Source organism: Thermobia domestica, chromosome 1 (assembly GCF_964235325.1).
Source record: "Thermobia domestica chromosome 1, izTheDome1.hap1.1, whole genome shotgun sequence".
NCBI classification, from domain to species: Eukaryota; Metazoa; Arthropoda; class Insecta; order Zygentoma; family Lepismatidae; genus Thermobia; species Thermobia domestica.
The window spans coordinates 140,039,907-140,058,844 of NC_137454.1; the positions used below are offsets into that span (position 1 = coordinate 140,039,907).

At 36.1% G+C, this 18,938-nt stretch overlaps 1 protein-coding gene across 1 annotated transcript in view; it reads right to left on the minus strand.

Moving 5' to 3' along the window:
• LOC145689642 (uncharacterized) overlaps nt 1-18,938 on the minus strand; it is a 97,072-nt gene that overhangs the window by 9,064 nt on the left and 69,070 nt on the right. The window lies entirely within an intron of this gene.

Below are 18,938 nucleotides of genomic sequence, written 5' to 3' on the forward strand. Positions count from 1 at the left end.
CTAACAGTGATGACACAAGGGTCCTAAGAGTGAGACACATTCTTCTAACAGTGATGAGCATACTACTTGTAATATATACATTATATGTAAACATTTTGCAATGCTCACTTATATTTCGTGACTGTATTTTCTTTATAGAATTACTCAATTTAATTAATCATTTGTTCTTAATCGCACTCTGCAATCTTTTTAATTACCAATTTTTAAAATCATATTATCTACACGATATTATTAGCGTTAAACGAAAAAATGTCCGAAGATAAGACATATCAATTAATAGATCTAATTGGGTTTGAACAAAATGATATGATTGAGTCTAAATCCTGATGCTTACTTTTTGAAAAAAAAAATTAAAAACTATTTTTGTAAACCTAAAACTTGATGCTGTACGATAACCACGCTGTATTAAGATGAAATAAGTTCTGAAGGATACACTAATCAAATATTTTATTGCGGTGTTAGCATATTAAGAAAAATCCATTCTCCGGACAGCGGTATATTGCACAAATATACGGAATCATCTTGCTTACTACAGAAATCAGTACGGAGCATACGTTATCCGTAGGCACTGCCCTTAGATGTTACATCATGCCGTTGCAGGATGTCTGATATCTAACAGTCTTCCTTATATTACGTACATATATGTATGTATGTTACCTTCGTTAGCTATATGTTATATACATCCTTTTGTATGTGAGATCCTGACCGCTTGTATTGTTTCATACGGAAAGTACATACAGATAGATGGAACAATTATACTGAAAATATTATAAAACATGCGTTTTCAGTTATACGTTTGCTGAACGTTGTCAAAAAAAAAAAAAAAAAAAAAAAAAAAGGATTTACAAATGTAACATACGATTTTACGTACGCCACATACAATTTTTTTCTCAGTGCAAGACGACGGCATAAATATGATTAGTAAGATATAGCCCAAAATTATATTTAACCCATAAATTTTTAAGGTGGCTCAGTGGTAGAGCGTTCATCTCTGATGTTAGGGGCCCCTGGTTCGATCCCAGCTTGCGCCATGTGAACTTTGTAGTGGGCAAACACCGTGTGCGTGTGTTTTCCCGGAATTTTTCCGTTTCCTCCCATTTGCTTCATTCCATTATTTCATCATCACCGTCTCCTTTAGTCTATCCGCTATAAGTGTGGGACGTAAAACTCAAAGGTTTCATTTCATTTTAATTTTTATATAACTATAATATTTTCCAGAAATGATAATATCATATATCAATCGATAGATCACCTCGAACACAGTAAAATAACGTATCTGAGGGTACATTCTGATGCGGAGTTTTCGAGAAAATCGAGAGAAAGTAATTTTTATGGCATTAAGGCCTTTCCCTAAGCTCATCTCCACTTGTCTTGAATGTTACTGAATAACTTAAAAGACAAGGAAGGATATCAAAAAATGTACAAAGTAAGACAGTATAAATAAAACAATATGATATGAACTAATATTTTTTTCGAAAACCCTGCGTATAGGTCATAAATTTGAGTGTACAACAATTACGACATCACAAACTGCACACCTAAATGTCTGATCCATAAGGAAAGATTTGGAATCAATTATTAGTTTATTTAATAGCGTTTTGTAGATACTACTTGACTCACTTTCCTTCTGTTTCTTCTAACAATGTTTCTCCTTCTAACAGTTTCAGGAGTAATCAAAACTCCTTACGTTCATATCATCTTAAAAACTTCTTTCATTCAAATTGTCGGTGGTAACTTCCTAGGGGGGGATGGTGGATCAGTGCTAGAACGCTTACCTCTTTTGTGTAGGGTCCCTGGTTCGATCCCAGGCCATGTAAGCTTGTGGTGGACAACATCGTGTTCGTGGGTTTTCTTGAGGTACTCCCGTTTCTTCCCACATTTTCATTCCACTAATTCTCCCGTCATCATTCCCCATCGTTTGCCTTAATAGTCCGTCTCCTTTAGTCTAAAGGACATAAACGTGGGACGTTAAACTGAAATATTTCATTTCATTTTAGTTTTCAAAACTTTCTACATTTGATAGTCGTTAAAAAACTCGCCACATTATTGACAAAAATTGTCAATAAAATGTTCCAAGTATCTGTTATCTGGTGTTGGAAGACACTTGCGTTATTACTTTATATACGAAAAAGGCAGATTTATTATTTTAAAAAAAGTAAAAAGTTAAGCACCTGAAATAAAATTAATTTTTAATATCATACGTCTCTCTCTCTCTCTTTTACAGTTAGACTGTAAAGTATCATAATTATAAGAGAATCATGATGGTTTTAAACCTTATGAAAAATAAAATGAGAGAAAGATTCTAATGCTCGAGAAAGCCCACCCTCACATACCTGAAGTTAATGGTATGATGGTTGGTTGGTTTCGAGTTCAATATCTTTTTCAGCATTGAGGCTATATAAGGCGTGAACCTACAACTTAACATGGGATACGAACCATATGAGTTTCCACTGGAAATTAAACGCAGGACTTCTGTCCAAAAGCGAATACGCTAATACATAACCATGAGGGAGCTCTAAATTCGAATTTGAGCTGAGCTTAACAGAAACTAGACTGATGAAGACAGAGGATAAATGTTATCAAATGTTGATGGAATAGGAGAAAACGAGAAAACCCCAAGAAAACTCAAGAACACGATGTTGTCACATCAATGTTAATGGTGTTGATTATTGAAGTTTAATGTACCTTTTCAGCACGTTGGCTATATGAAACTTAAACCTACAATTTAATTTGGAATTCGAACCTCCGCGATACGTTGAAATTTCAATATTCTCCCACTGAGAATCTAACCCGGGACCCCGTGCACCGTGGGTGTGCTCGGTAGCCACTAGACAGGTGGAATGGACTTACCACCTCATGTCACATTGTCTGGGTTCATCAGTTAAACTTTTTTTTTTTTTTTTTTTAAGTTACCTCCTTCACAAAGTCTATATCATGCAACTAAGGTTTGAACAATCGTTCAGTAATCGTATTTTGGTATAGAAACAATTCGTGTGTATCAAAATATTAAATGTGCGTCAGATTTCTTGAAGAAATTTAATGACATGAGATTGTCATTACAACTGGAAGCTTTCAAAATGTGAGATGGAGAAGAATGGAGAGAATTAGCTAGGGTCGAACGTAAAAGGAATCAGAGGGTGTTGGAATGAAGGGGAAGGAAAGAACAATTTTAGATGTAATTGAAAAGGGGAAGAAAAATATACATACATACATACGAATATCTCTAATGTATGTAAAGATTTGCACAGTTAACTATAAAATATGAGCCTCATGACGTCAGCACTATTATGTCTTGTATATCGGTGGCTACGGTTTGCTTCGATGCCGCGATGTAGACCTATATGATGCACGTGGAGGTTTAACGACACATTCACAGGCCCTATCCACGGGGGTCTAGGGGGCAGACCCCCTAAATTTTCCCCCCTAAAATTTTCACGGTAGGCTTGCAAATGAACTATAATATAGTTGGATTGGGCCCCCATTACTTCTACCGCTCCCCTACAGTTTTGAGCTAGCTACCGGCCTGCACATTGGCGGAGATTGGACGTTAAAAGTGGGGGTAAAACATGATCTTAATATTTGTTTATCAATGTTAGTTTTCCTGGTTGTTTCTAATACTATGTTTAACGAAAGGTAGTATAACTAATAGGATACTATTTTTTTCAGTTAAAATATCGTAATACTTATTTTATATTTTATTAAGTAAATTGACAAAAGCAACACAAATAGGTTCTATCCCTTTGTATTTTTAAACAACGAAAGTGTAAGAAGATATTTGATTCCTTGCTCATGAACATCTTAAAATTATGTCTGGAAAATTGTGTGATCAAATTATTTAATAACAAATTCGCAAAACAAATAAATAGAAAGAATAATATTAATCATAGTAATGAATAATGAGGCTTGTTTTGTAGTTGAAACTGGGTATTAATAAACAACTTATATTTTTAATTCCACATATGCCATTAAATGTATGTTATTGCATACGTACTCTTAGAAAATGAAAGACAGTAAATACTACTAACATATGCTACGACATTTAAAGAAATACGTAATTGCAATATTAATTTCTTTCAATTGCAATTGAAATGCAATTTCTGTAGTTTTCTTAACTCCACGGGAAGACAAATAACCAATACATATTCACATAACGGCAAATACTATATGGCCATTTTTTTTTCTATGAATCAGTAATATATACAAAAACTCTACATCAAAAAAAGGGTCACGTCAAAAAGTGAGGGGGCAACTGCCTCCTCCTGGCCCTCTAATTGCCACCCCTGGGCCTGCACATTGATTTATCAAAGTTAGATGTACACTGAGAAAAAAAAAATGTAGGTGGCATACTTAAAAACGTAGGTTACATTCGTAATTCCTGTAGTTTCTGGACTTAACGTACAACCGTATATAACATCCTGCAGCAAACGTATAGCTGAAGAAGTATGTATTATACAAACTGTCTGCATAAGTGCAATGACGTCATTCGTATGACGTCATCTTCAGTAACAAGTATATACGGAGGTGATATCTAGCTTTGTGACGTCAGGATCGTATGTAGCATGTGGGTTAATAATGACGACACACACTGACTATCAGGACGGAGCATAATTTCAAGAAGTATGCAATATACGTTCTGTACGTGTGTTTCTTGCGTTCAACCCCGAGACAGCATCTATATTGTACTTGTGCCCCGTACGTACGTCTAGATACAGTATACGTATTGTACGTATGTATTATACAGATTTTCCTTATGTCGCACACAGCTTGTCCCGATACAGCATACAGAATATCCGTATGCACCATACAGATTGCACATATGTAACTTACAGACTGTCTGCATGCAGCATATAGATTATACGTATGTCGCGTACAGATTGGCCATATGTAATGTATGGATTGGATGTATGTAGCTTATAGATTGTCCATATGAAATATACCGATTTTACCTGTATCGCATACGTATTGCCTTCTTGTAATATATGGATTGGACATATTCAGGATCTAGATTGTATGTATAGTGCACCATTATTGAAGTGCTGCAACATACTGCAAAATGCATGATACATTCTTACTGTAATGTTGTCGCATATTGTTTTTCTCTGTATGGAAACAAAAATAGTTTAAAATATGGTTGATCTCCTTTGTGCCAATAATAATAAAATTAACAATACTACACGTTTCAAATCTTAGTTTGGAGCAGTGAAACTGTCCAAAGAAATGTATTTACCTGCAGGGTGTCCTGTAAGTTTGGGCTTCCTGCTAATTCGTTGGAAAGCTACTGCAAAGCCAAGTGTTGAAAAGTGACACAAGCGTTAATTTTAAAATTATGGGCACAAAGAAGGTTAACCATATGTTAAACTATTTTCGTTTTCATACAGAGTAAATCAATATGTGATATATTACTGTAAGAATTTATCATATGGTTTGCAGTTAGTTGCAGCACTTCAATAATAATGCAAAATGCACAGTCATATACAATCCTATATTCAAACTCAAACCACAAGAGGCCTGAATAGAATTTTCCAGAAATAATATCTGTGTACATTTTAATTAACAGGTATGTTTTTTTTTAAATGTCGTAATAATTAAAAGTATGCTGATAGCCGAAAACGTGTTCGCTCACAAGATGATTCCTACTCAGTTCTCACCATTAAAAATGCAACACCAAGAAGGAGACTGGGTAGCTGCACCAAAGTTCCCAGGCAGATACCTAATAGTAAGTGCAGAATATTCTTAAACGTCCGCTATATTCGCTGTGTGACAACGTGGTGACAGCGGAGGCGTTGTGCAGCCATCGACTAAACATATTTATCCTTCCCTGCTTTAGACATTCTGCAAATTTGGACTTTCCTGGATGCATCCTTCTTAGTGCAACATTTTAAGCAACGATCAGTTTAACAGTCTCATACATTGCTTAAAGAAAGAGCAATGATTCTCAGAATTACTCGGAAGATATATATACAATAATTTAAAACGGTTATTTCAATCTTTGCAATTCAGAGCACGAAAAGAAGTATAGCTAAAAGAACACTGATTTTAGCCAGATAGTAACTAGTAAACTCAATCACACTCAGTACCATTAGTTGCTTGGTGTTATCCGTAAGTCAGAGATCATGGTATCTCATTTCGTGTAGATTTTTGCATTTGTTTAATGCTAAAAATGTATTTTATCGCTAATTGAACCCAGTACCATATATATACCGACAGGACCTACCTTAGTCACAAGGTGACATGAGTGATACACTAAACTATTCGATTAACACCTGCGGCCTTGTCAACACTAGATAAAGTTACAAAGTGATCAAGTAAATACGGAACATAGTTCATACAAAGTATAGCGATGTATGAAGTCTGCGTTTCATATGACTTGGATAAAGGATACATCTGAAATAGCAACAAAGAAATATATAATGTTTTCTCTGGATAATTTGGATTAGTCCACAATTCGAACACGTATACGTTGGTAAGTCCAGCTTTTTTTTCTTTCTTTCTTCGGATTCCCAATAAAACAACACCTTCGCTAGACATGTTCAGTATACACATTGCCTTACATACAGAACAATACATTAGTTATTAATGCATGTCTGAAATAATAGTGCTTCGTATAGAATTTTACTTCATCCAATTGTAATAGCACAAAGATAAAAAATATTGCGAGGGATAATGTTCTTATTACAGAGAAAAAGAGTTGAAATGACTTAACACTAACAAACATTTTCTTTAAACAGAGATAATATTTTATTCTAATTTATGGGGGAAAGAAATAATTTGTAGTACAGTATCTTTATTAGGGTTATATATTCGTACAAAAGAATGTAAATACAATTGGGTCTGTCTTCAGAAAGGACGTACTTTTAGCCACAACCTACACTGCTTCTTTTCACTGTCTTCCAAGCAGAATCCTGGTTTTGTTTTGATGCACGAAATACCTGAAACAAAAATCAGAAAATATTTAAAATATTAAATTCAGTGTGCTTAACTTGGTTGTACTTAACAATACAAAGTATCTTAACATTTTTGAGATTAAATGGACAAAATCTATTCGGTCAGGTATGGACTTTTGGGTTGCACGTAGAAAAACTATGAAGTGTTTATTGATGCTGAACAACTCAAAATGTATTACTATTCAAAAGTAAGTGGGTACCCCAATGGTGTTTGGGGTACCATGGGGTACCTAATGTCTGTATTTTTTTTTTAGATATATGGAAATGTATGTCTCTAAAATGTAAGGAACTGACATTTGTTTACCTAAAACCTCAACTCGGTAAGCCTTAGGGATATTGAGATATGGGAAAATAAAGAGCGACACCATAGAAGTGTGGGGTTTGTGTACTAGGTGGTGCAGTTTCGGAAACGTAATTACGAGGGCTTACAACACCTCAAAAGTAGTTTCAATTAAATACACTACACACATGCCCTCATGGGGGTTTTCGGGTACCATGATATTCGCAGAACTCTCATTTCTAAATATTCTAAAATATGTCATAATAACGTTTTAAAGAACGTTAGAGGTGTGTGTTTACCGAAACCGCAAGTCGGTACGCCTAACAGTTACCGAAATATAGTGAAATAAAAAGCGACACCATAGGTACGTGGAGCTTGCATATTAGACAGTACAATTTAGAAAATTAATTAAAATATGACTATCAAGATATTGTCAAATAAAGGGAGGATCCATATAGTTATGGGGTTTTCGTGTTAGGTGGTAAAATTTCCGAAACCGGTCATGTAAAGTTAATAAGCATCAGTAGCAATTTCATCTTAAAATAATTAGATATTTCCATGGGGCTTTAAAACATCATGGAGTCTACCCCGATTAAATTTTAAAAGCTTTGGAAAATATATTTTGACATTTGTAAAGAGTATTAGAAATATGTATTTACCTAAAACTTCCAGCTAGTACATCTAGCAGCTAGAGAGACACCATACAATAAAAGCGTATTAGATCTTGAAATTTCAGAAAATAATTATTGATCCTAACAACAGTTAAATAAGATGGTACTTCTATGGGTTAAGTGAGTACCTCAGACTCGTCAGTATAATTTCGATCGAAAGATTAATTCAGCTCTAAATTTTCTTTGGACAATTCCAAGCGTTCATCGGGATCTGAAATAAAGTGAACATTTTTTGTCAATATCTAATATAGCAAGCGAGATATAAGGAATTATGCATTTTATGACGTCGTAAAAATAGAGACCCACATGGATTTGTACTTTTGAGTATTTGCTGTAAGAAGAAGAAATTTCAGAAAACAACCGTATATACCTTAATAGACAATTAAATTGGCGGGGGCACAGTGGCTTAGTGGTAGAGTGCTTACCTCTGGTGTATTGGGTTCTTGGTTCGATCCGCGGCCAAGTCAGTTTGTATTGGACATCGTATTCGTGGGTTTTCTCGGGGTTCTCTCTTTCCTCCCACCTTTGCATTCCATCAATTCTGTCAACAACATTCACTTGCTTTAATCATAATCTCCCTGAGACTAAAATGCATAATCGTGGGTCGCTACACTGAAATATTTTCTTTTATTTAATTTAAAATTAAATAGGGAGTTAAGTATGATCGTATCTCTATGGGTTAAGTGAATACTCCAATAGTTTCTGCAAAAAAAGATTAGTTAAACACCCTACCACTTAGCTACTGTGTCCCCGCCCATTGAATTGTCTATTAAGGTATATACAGTAGTTTTCTGATTTTTTTTCTTATAGGAAAGACCCAAAAGTACAAATATATAAAGATCTCTATTTTTACGTCATAAAATATATAATTCCTTGTATCTTGGTTACTATCTTAGATATTGACAGCGAATTTTCATTCTTTTGCACAGCTCGATGAACCCTTGGAATTGCCTGAAGAAAACCTAGGACTGAACTAATCTTTCGATCGAAATTGTACTGAGGTACGTACTCATTTAACCCATAGAAGTACCATCTTATTTAATTTTGTTGCGACCAATAATTGTTTCCGAAATTTCAAGATCTCGTACGCTTTTATTTCACAGTGTTTCTCAAGATGTTAGATGTACTAGCTGGAAGTTTTGGGTAAACACATATTTCAAATACTGTTTACAAATGTCAGATTATATTTTCAAAAGCTTTTAAAATTTAATTTTGGTAGACTCCATGATGTTCTAACACTCCATGAAGATATCTAATTACTTTAAGATGAAATTGCTACTGGTGTTTATTAACTTTCCATGACCGATTTCGGAAATTTTAGCATTTAACACGAAAACCCCTTAACTGTGTTGGTCCTCCCTTTATTTGACAACATCTTGATAGCCGTTAGTCATATTTTAATTCAATTTCCGAATTGTAGCGTCAAGTATGCAAGCCCCACATACCTATAGTTTATTTTCCCATACCTCGGTATCCATAAGGCTTACCGAGTTGCAGTTTTCAGTAAAAAAAAAAAAAAAATCAGTTCTTTACATTTTAGAGACATGTATTTCCATATACAGTGGAGTCTCGTTAATTCGAACTTGGATAATTCGAAATATTGGATAATTCGAACAGAAGTCCATTCCCCTTGAAAACTGTATTGAAAACAATAGTAAAAAATCGTGGATAAATCGAACTTTTGAACCTAAGTTTTGAATAATTCGAAGTAAATAACAGTTGAAAATTTTTAATGTTGAACAGATAAAAACAGAGAAATACAGTTTTAACGTGTTTTCAGTTATCCAGATGCAGCCATAGGGAAGAGTAATACAAAAGATAAATAGAAAATCTATGTAATGATATAGATGAAGGTGAGTTGGGGAAGAAGTAAAGATAGAGAACGAGTGCCAGAAAATTTAAGATGAATTATTGATAAAGTCAACCAAATGTTATTAATACCGTGTTCTACGCAATACATGAAATTCAAGATTTATTGACCGTACAGAAACAATCAAATTTAAGCAAATGAGGTTTACGACTTATTAAAAGTGAGAATAGAATATTCGTATTGTTACTGGTATTCAATTGTTTGGGCTATTCAATGTATGTTGTAGTGTTGTACATAAATATATTTTCCATTGAACACGTAGTTTGAATTATGTGGAGTCAATGTCATTTGTTAGTTTGCGGTATTCGATCACGCAAGTAAGCTGCTTTAAAGATAAATTCTACAACATATGAATATGTTTTTGATGCACAGTACTTTGGTTTGTTTGTTGTTATATATGTGAAAATGAATGTTGTTGGATAATTCGAATTTTGGATAATTCGAAGTTTTTTCGTTTCCCCTTGGACTTCGAATTAAAAAGAGTCCACTGTATCTAAAACGCAGAAATTAAGTACCGCATTGGAACCCCATTGGAGTACTCACTTACTTTTGCATAGCAGGGTAAAAACGCCAGTGGTTCTCACTTTAAGGTTGAAAACATACTATTTTGTCTCTTCTCTGAGCATCGTGAATCTGTCGGAGCTGTACCATAGTTGGAAAGACTCACTGATCCTTCCTATAATGACCATGTAGTTAGAATTAAAAAAGGAGTAGCCGTTGGAGGAAAAACAATATTTTAAAATCCTTGCACCAGTAGTCGTCACCTTAAAATCAAAATGTTCCAGTAGTAGTCAGGATTTTCTACCAGTGTTCGTCACTCAAATATCTTGACATAATTTATTCAAAAACGCACTGTGTATCAGTTTAGGGTTAAGAATACAATATAAAGTAGTAAGCTTAATAACTTTGCATCACTTTTAGCACTCAAGAAATAAAATAAAAACGTTTTTACATACTTTTTAAAGCAATTTCAGAGAGAAAAATGTTAACTGAATTCAAAAGTTAACTGTATATCACTTCTACGTTAAGAGTACAATATTAAATACTATGTTTAATAACTATACGTCACTTTAAACTCTCAAGAATGAAAATAAACGTTTGTACATACATTTTAAAAACAATCTGAGAAACAAAATAAGTTAACTGAATTCAAAATTTAATTATACATCACCTTAAGCTTGAGAATACACTATAAAATACAGAGATTAATAAAAAATGAACTCTTTAAGTTTAACGTCCCACGATTATGCCGGTTAGGCTAAAGGAGACGGTGATAATGAGAAATGAGTGAAATGGTGGAATGAAGAAAGTGGGAGGAAACGGGAGAACCCCGAGAAAACCCACGAGCACGGTGTTTGTCCATTACAAAGTCCACACGGCGCGAGTTGGGATCGAACCAGGGACCCCAAGCACCGGAGGTGAACACTCTACCACTGAGCCACCGCGCCCCCCCTGAGATTAATAACAATGCATTACTGAAGAATGAAAACAAAAATGTTTTAGCTACCTATATTGTATTTACATGTTACCGGTATTTCTCATTAACTTTTTTTTTTTTTTTTGATACCTCATGATCAAGTGTAGGGATGCGCAAGAGAAAAGATTTGAGATTGTCTCCTCTCGAAAAGGTGCCGCGAAAGTTATGTCTCGTCTCGAAAACTGGATCCGTTTCTATTGGAAGAGCTCTATCTCGTCTCGAATTTCGTAACAAAAATTCTGTCTCGTCTTGTCTCGTCCGCATCCCTAATCAGGTCCATAGCCAAAAACTTCATTTCGGAGGGGGTTCGATAGGGCTTTGGGATATCCGAATTTAGATATAGATAATCGATATTGACAAACTATCGAAACTTGTTCGAAATATCGAAAAATACAGCAATATCGAAATATAAACAGTATCAAAAATCGAAAATATAGAAATATGAAAGAGATCAAAAATATGGATATATCGATCAAAAATGGATATATGATCTTGGAATACGATTTGGTGGAATAATGAGAGAGAAAAATAATCATTGATTAAATATTAAATTGAAAAGAAATAAGAGCCTGACGCTCAAATACTTATCTATCCGGCACCCATCTTGATCCCCATAAAATATCATGAAGTGCTTGATTGATTCTAAACCCAATAATAGTAATAGTAATTTAACAATAAACACAGAATATATAATTTACGCACCTTGAAATGTAGAAATTAATGATTGTAATCCCCAGCTTTCCAATAGACGTTTGATTTCTCCAAATGAAGATTCGGATATCTTGTTTCTTCTCAAGCAATAATGGGTTACAATAATCAGTTGCAGTCCAAAGCCAAGTCACTAAGCATGAAAATAAAGAATTCATTAGTTAGATGCATACAAAATCCTACGCATATAAATCCGAATCTACTTGTATTAAATTGTAAATTTAAACAAACTAAATTATACTACTTTGGAAAGCGTCTCCAAATATAATGTTTTCATTCTAAAGTGAAGGAATTTTTAAAATCGGATGACCCGTTTGCGCTGTATACTCGCTATGCGTCCAATGTGAAATGAAAATGCAACATTGCCATTTACGTGGACCCACAACGTAAGTGAGTGAAGTTACTGTCTTTTACGCTAACATGTCGATGGCCAGCCCCCGTTTCAAACAGTAACTTAATTCACTTATGTTGTGGGTCCAGGTAAATGACAACGTTGCATTTTCATTTAAAATTGGGTGCATAAAGAGTATACAGCACAAACATCTCGTCCGATTTTTTAAAAAAGTGTTCACTTTAGATTGAAAACGTCATATTTCGAGATGCTTTTCCTCTTACATTTTGTTGTAACTCTGATAATAACAGAGTTATCCTATGTCAGGGAACGTTTGAGACATCCTGTATACATCATAAGAAGTTCCTTTCTAAATTCTACACGGATGTGGTTTCATTGAATGTGAGGTGGGTGATACACATTAGGCCTTTTGGGAGTACGTCACACGGACGACCGTAATTTTGTGTTCAAAATTTTTATGAACTGATGGGATATGTGATACATATGGACACGGAATTTTCTCAGTATGTCAAATATGCAATCAGATTTCATGCAGCTTAATTTGGTGAAAAGCTATTGCCAATTGAACGTTACATTTACCTCTTTCTTGCAGATGTTGAACCATGCCGTTAGCACGTGAGGAATGGATCGAAATAATCAAACTGTGGGGCGGGAGGAGTATATGTGCAGTGGTTGCCGATTGCAGAGTCATCCACAATGTGACTCTGTGTCACATGTTTCAGTGTCACAGTAATTAACTAAATTTGAGAAGACGGGGACATTCGTGAACATACATCGTAGCGGTTCAAACTCGCGGAACCTTTTTCCTTCCCCATTTTGAACCGGTACATGAAAATGCCATTTTCTCCATGTTTGCCTGCGCCGAGTTTGAAAATTCCTTCACTAATCGATTTCTCTCGTCGAGTACTACAAGAATCAGTTAAAATCTCGCGGGCCCTTTTTTCTTCCCCATTTTGAACTGATACATGAAAATGCGATTTTCTTCATGCTTGCCTGCGCCGATTTTGACAATTCTTCACTAGTCGATTTCTCTCGTCGAGTACTACAAGAATCAGTTAAAATCTCGCGGGCCCTTTTTTCTTCCCCATTTTGAACTGATACATGAAAATGCGATTCTCTTCATGCTTGCCTGCGCCGATTTTGACAATTCTTCACTAGTCGATTTCTCTCGTCGAGTATTACAAGAATCAATTAAAACCTCGCGGTTCTTTTTCATTCCCCATTTTGAACCGGAACATAAAAATGAGATTTTCTCCATGTTTGCCTGCGCCGATTTTGAACATTCCTTCACTAGTCGATTTCTCTCGTCGAGTACTACAAGAATCAGTTAAAATCTCGCGGGCCCTTTTTTCTTCCCCATTTTGAACTGATACATGAAAATGCGATTTTCTTCATGCTTGCCTGCGCCGATTTTGACAATTCTTCACTAGTCGATTTCTCTCGTCGAGTACTACAAGAATCAGTTAAAATCTCGCGGGCCCTTTTTTCTTCCCCATTTTGAACTGATACATGAAAATGCGATTCTCTTCATGCTTGCCTGCGCCGATTTTGACAATTCTTCACTAGTCGATTTCTCTCGTCGAGTATTACAAGAATCAATTAAAACCTCGCGGTTCTTTTTCATTCCCCATTTTGAACCGGAACATAAAAATGAGATTTTCTCCATGTTTGCCTGCGCCGATTTTGAACATTCCTTCACTAGTCGATTTCTCTCGTCGAGTACTACAAGAATCAGTTAAAATCTCGCGGGCCCTTTTTTCTTCCCCATTTTGAACTGGTACATGAAAATGCGATTTTCTTCATGCTTGCCTGCGCCGATTTTGACAATTCCTTCACTAGTCGATTTCTCTCGTCGAGTACTACAAGAATCAATTAAAATCTCGCGGTCGTCTTTTCTTCCCGATTTTGAACCGGTACATGAAAATGCGATTTTCTGCATGTTTACCTGCGCCGATTTTGAAAATTCTTTCAGTAATTTATTTCTGTTGTCGAGTACTATAAGAATCAGTTAAAATCTCGCGGGCCCTTTTTTCTTCCCCAAGCCAATATTTTTGTATATTTTGAATGTATTCAAGTATGGAACAAAAGTATTATATAATTCCCTTAGTAGGTTTCTCAACTTAATATTTTTCAACTTAAATTTTATTTATTTTAATTATTTATTTTCTTGTGACTCAATATTTAATTGCAATCGTTCATTGGGGAGAAGGGTGGCCATTCTCAAATATATAAATATAGTATTCTTAAAATTTATGTGTTCTCGTAGTATTAGTTTCTTCCACTAGACCTGGAAATTGCAAAATTAATACCTGGAAAACCTGGAAAATTCAGGGAAATTGAGTTCCATATTTATGTATGAACACTGCTATTTACAATTTTTTTTTCGAACCGGGAGAACTGTACAAAAGGGTGTTTTGGGAATGGTATAACAATAGGTTTCTGGGAGTGTTGTTCGAAATGAAATCTTTAAGTTTTACGTCCCACTATTATGCTGGCTAGGCTAAAGATAACGGGGTGTTGTTCGGTGGGGGTCAATGTTGCCAATTTTGGGTAAAGTCGCTAAATAAGGGGAATTCGACCTCAACGATAGCGTAGGTTGACCATAAAATTTTCAGTTAAAAACGGGACAGGTTCTTGCAACCCTAGACTTTTAGATCTACCTTTGTTCTTATCAGTGCCTTGATATCAGATTTCCTCCTCTCTCTCTCTTTGTTACAGAGCGGGTACTTATGAAAAAGGAAAGACACGTTGAAATTTGTTCAACACACAACCAACTGCTAAAACCTCTGCTGCCTTTCTAGCAGTACTGCGAACTATAGAGTATGTTTAATATAGGGAATTTCAGTTCAATTTTTGCCTCTTTGTTATTATTAATTATTAATACTTTTAAAAGGAGTAAAGATACTGGGTTTGTTATTTACTTCTTTCATTTACATAAAACGGGACGAATACTACTTTTTTCCATCTACTGACGGGACGGCCGGGACACGCCCCTAAAACGGGACTGTCCCGGTCAAAACGGGACGTATGGTCGCCCTAAGATAGCGACAAAAAATATTTTTTTCCGATTGGAGACTTTTTTGGGTGATTTTTAAATGACGATTTACCTACTTACACATTTAGCGACTTTTTGCTCCAAACAAAATGTTCATCTGTAGAGAAGCATTATTAGTTCAAAACAGTTTTTACGTTCTTTTTTTCTGTTTGTTTGTTTTAATCAGCGCAACTGATGAAGAGTTTGGAAATACAGCATACTCACTGCCCCACAATCCTGCATTGTTATGTTACCCTTGCCCTCTAACGAAGAACAACTACAAACTTGATGTCCTTTAGTTCGCAGAGTTTCCGTTGAGAAACACACGTAATACATCATTACCGATAGCAACAAGATTAGCTATAGATGCGTGAATAAAGGCGAAGAAGATGTTTGTTATATTTGTCCTTTGGGTCTTTTAATTATTCTGCACTTTTTCTTTTACAGAAAAATTGCTTAACGTAAGTACTGTAGTGTTAATTATTTCGGAACTATTTTGACCACAATATGAACAAAAGTACCCGAAACAACCTGAAATGATCCCTGAATTAAAGGATTGGTTGCGCCCTATTTACAAAGATGTGAGTAGAACCAGCGGCGCAAATCTGTCTTCAACATTGGGGGGGGGGGGGTAAGACCGTTACCATACTTTTTTTGGCGATGTCCAAAATACTTATGAAGTTGAAAAACAATGTTGTGGAGGATCAGAGTTGTCTTCAGCGTTGGGAGGCTGCAGATTTGAGGCTTATTCTGGGGGACATTTATTTTATCTCACGTTCCGTTGTAGCAATCGGACACAAATAATCAAATTTCTCCCAAAAAACACATTTCAAATCGGATTATTGGGGAGAAGTCCCCCTCAGTTCCAAGATTGGAGGGGACATGTATCCGTCATCCCCCCCCCCCGGATTTGCGCTAGTGAGTAGAACATATTGTTTAGTTTACATCTACAACTTTAAAACAATGCTTATAGACAACGAATTTCTCGATTATTTTTTATAGCGACTTTTCACCCAAAATTGGAGTCGTCATCTCTCGTTTCGCAAACTTATTGCCAACATTTTGGAAACTGGTTGCGAAGAGAGCTACAATGGATGAGTCGAGTTATTTCGTCGCTTCCGCTGTGAACCTAAGTACAAGATTCCAAAGAGATTAAGAAAAAATGAAATGAAACCTTTGAGTTTTACGTCCCACAGTTATGCCAGTTAGGCTAAAGGAGACGCTGATGATGAGCAATGAATGAAATGGTGGAATGAAGAAAGTGGAAGGAAACGGGAGAATCCCGAGGAAACCCACGCACACGGTGTTTGTCCATCACAAAGTTCATTTGACGGGGGCTGGGATCGAACCCGGGACCCCAAGTACCGGAGGTGAACGCTCTACCACTGAGCCACCGCAGCTCTTAAGAGATTAAGAGTCACAAACATAGTCACTTTCAATTTTGTAATATATATAGGTCTATATATTGCATCACTGACTAATAACTAAAATCCTTGGATTGTATATATAAAAGTCGCCCCCTGCCCGTAAAAAGCTTCATTCGAACTCGGAATCGAACAATTGCATCTGTAAAACAGTGCTGAGTTGATTTTAACGTTCCTTTCAGCAGCAAGGCTGTATGAGACGTGGACCTACAGATTAACGTGGAATCCGAACTACATAAGCTCCGGCCGGGAATCGAAAACATGAAATGAAATCTTTGAGTTTTATGTCCCACGGTTATGCCGGTTAGGCTAATGGAGACGGTGATGAGTAATGAATTAAATAGTGGAATGAAGAAAGTGGGAGGAAACGGGAGAACCCCGAGAAAACCCACGCACACGGTGTTTGTCCACCACAGGGTTCACTTGGCAGGGCTGGGATCGAACCCGGGACCCCAAGCACTAGAGGTGAACCTTCTACCACTGAGCCACCGCGGCCCTCGGCCGGGAATCGAACCCGGGTGTCCCACGCCAAAGACGTGTTCACTAACCACTTAGCCACGAGGGAGCTCATCTGTAAGGCAGTGTAAGCAAACAAAAAAACGCACACTGGATGTTTGCGCAACTGAGGATCAAAACATTCTCAATGGAGTATGAGAAATAGTTAACGCCAATCAAAGTGTGCTTTTGCTTATTCATTACTTCGTTAATACTTTATTCCTTCTAGAAATAGTGAAACTATACTATGAAGAAACACTAATAAACTAACAATTACGTTGTATTTCTTACCACACCACGAAAGTAATATACCATTTTTACCACCCATAGAAGTTGAACCTAGTACTATACTGCATTAGTCACGCCGTAACGAAAGATGAAATCCAAACACCTGGCACTCGTAGCTGTTGAAGCTGTGTTGTAGCTACCTGTATATCACGCGGCCTGCGTTGGTACTCCTCAACATAAATACCTCACAGCCCAAAGCCAGGAAACATCACAGACAGAAGACAGGGGCACAAGCAGTGCCTGACACTTCACGAACTCAAACCCGCCAAGACTCAACTCAACATGACCTTCAATTACGTTCTAGAAACCAAACCAATGCTAAGGTACAAACTTACCAACTTCCTATATGAAAACACAAGAAAAAAAATCTAACTTTTTTGGTTCCAAAGTGATGACATAACAGTAATACTAAAAAGGTTTTAATTTTCAGTAACCCAAACATTAATTAACTAGGGAACATAACAAAGCAAAAATAAATAAAAATAAAAATAAATTAAATTAAAAAATAAAAATCTGACAAGTAAACTCTCCCTGACTACTTTTTTTTGTTAATTTCAGTGAGGCTGTAAAATATGTCAATATCTTCGTAAAATATATATATTTCAATGTAAACAAGTTCTTTAAACAAAAGAAAGCTTTGTAGTATAGCGCTTACCTCTGACGCGTTAGGTCCCTGGTTCGATTCCTGCTCCCGACAAATAGCCTTTTGGTGAACACTGTAGGTGTGGTTATTCTTAAGACTTTCCAGTTTCCTTACATTTTCTTGATTCCACCATTATCATGTATCTCATTGTCACCTTCTCTCTTACATTGATGTACAATCATGGGGCGTTAAACTAGAAGAAAAAAAAATCTTGCAAATATCCTAGTAAAAATGAGTTTTCTAGACTACACAAGTGGCCCCGCGTAGGGTAGTCGCTAGCGCTCTCGCCTTCGGTGCGAACGGTTCCGGGTTCGATCCCGGGGGAGAACTCGGTGAAAAAGTATCAAAAGATTTTAAGTCCAGCCATCCTGAATGAGGTTTCCTTGGGTTTTCCTCATTCACAGCAGGCAAATGCCGCAGTGGTACCTAACATATAGGTCCCAGGCCGTTTTCTTCCTTCCCCAATCCTTTCTTCCCTTCCTTTCCCCGGATAGTGTACTCGCCGAGGAAAGTCATCCCTCATATGTGATGGGGTAGCAAGGCCATTGATGCCGAAAGCCCAGAAATCTAAATCCTACATCTTCACTACACAAGGAAATTTTCGCGCTGAAAACGGTTTATTAGCAATTATGTTAAGCAGTCCTGTAGTAAATCTGCACCAAGTAATAAATCGTCACATATAAAACGGAATGAATAAACACATAACATTCATTTTGCTACCTTGAAATGTAAAATGTTTCAAAACATTAATA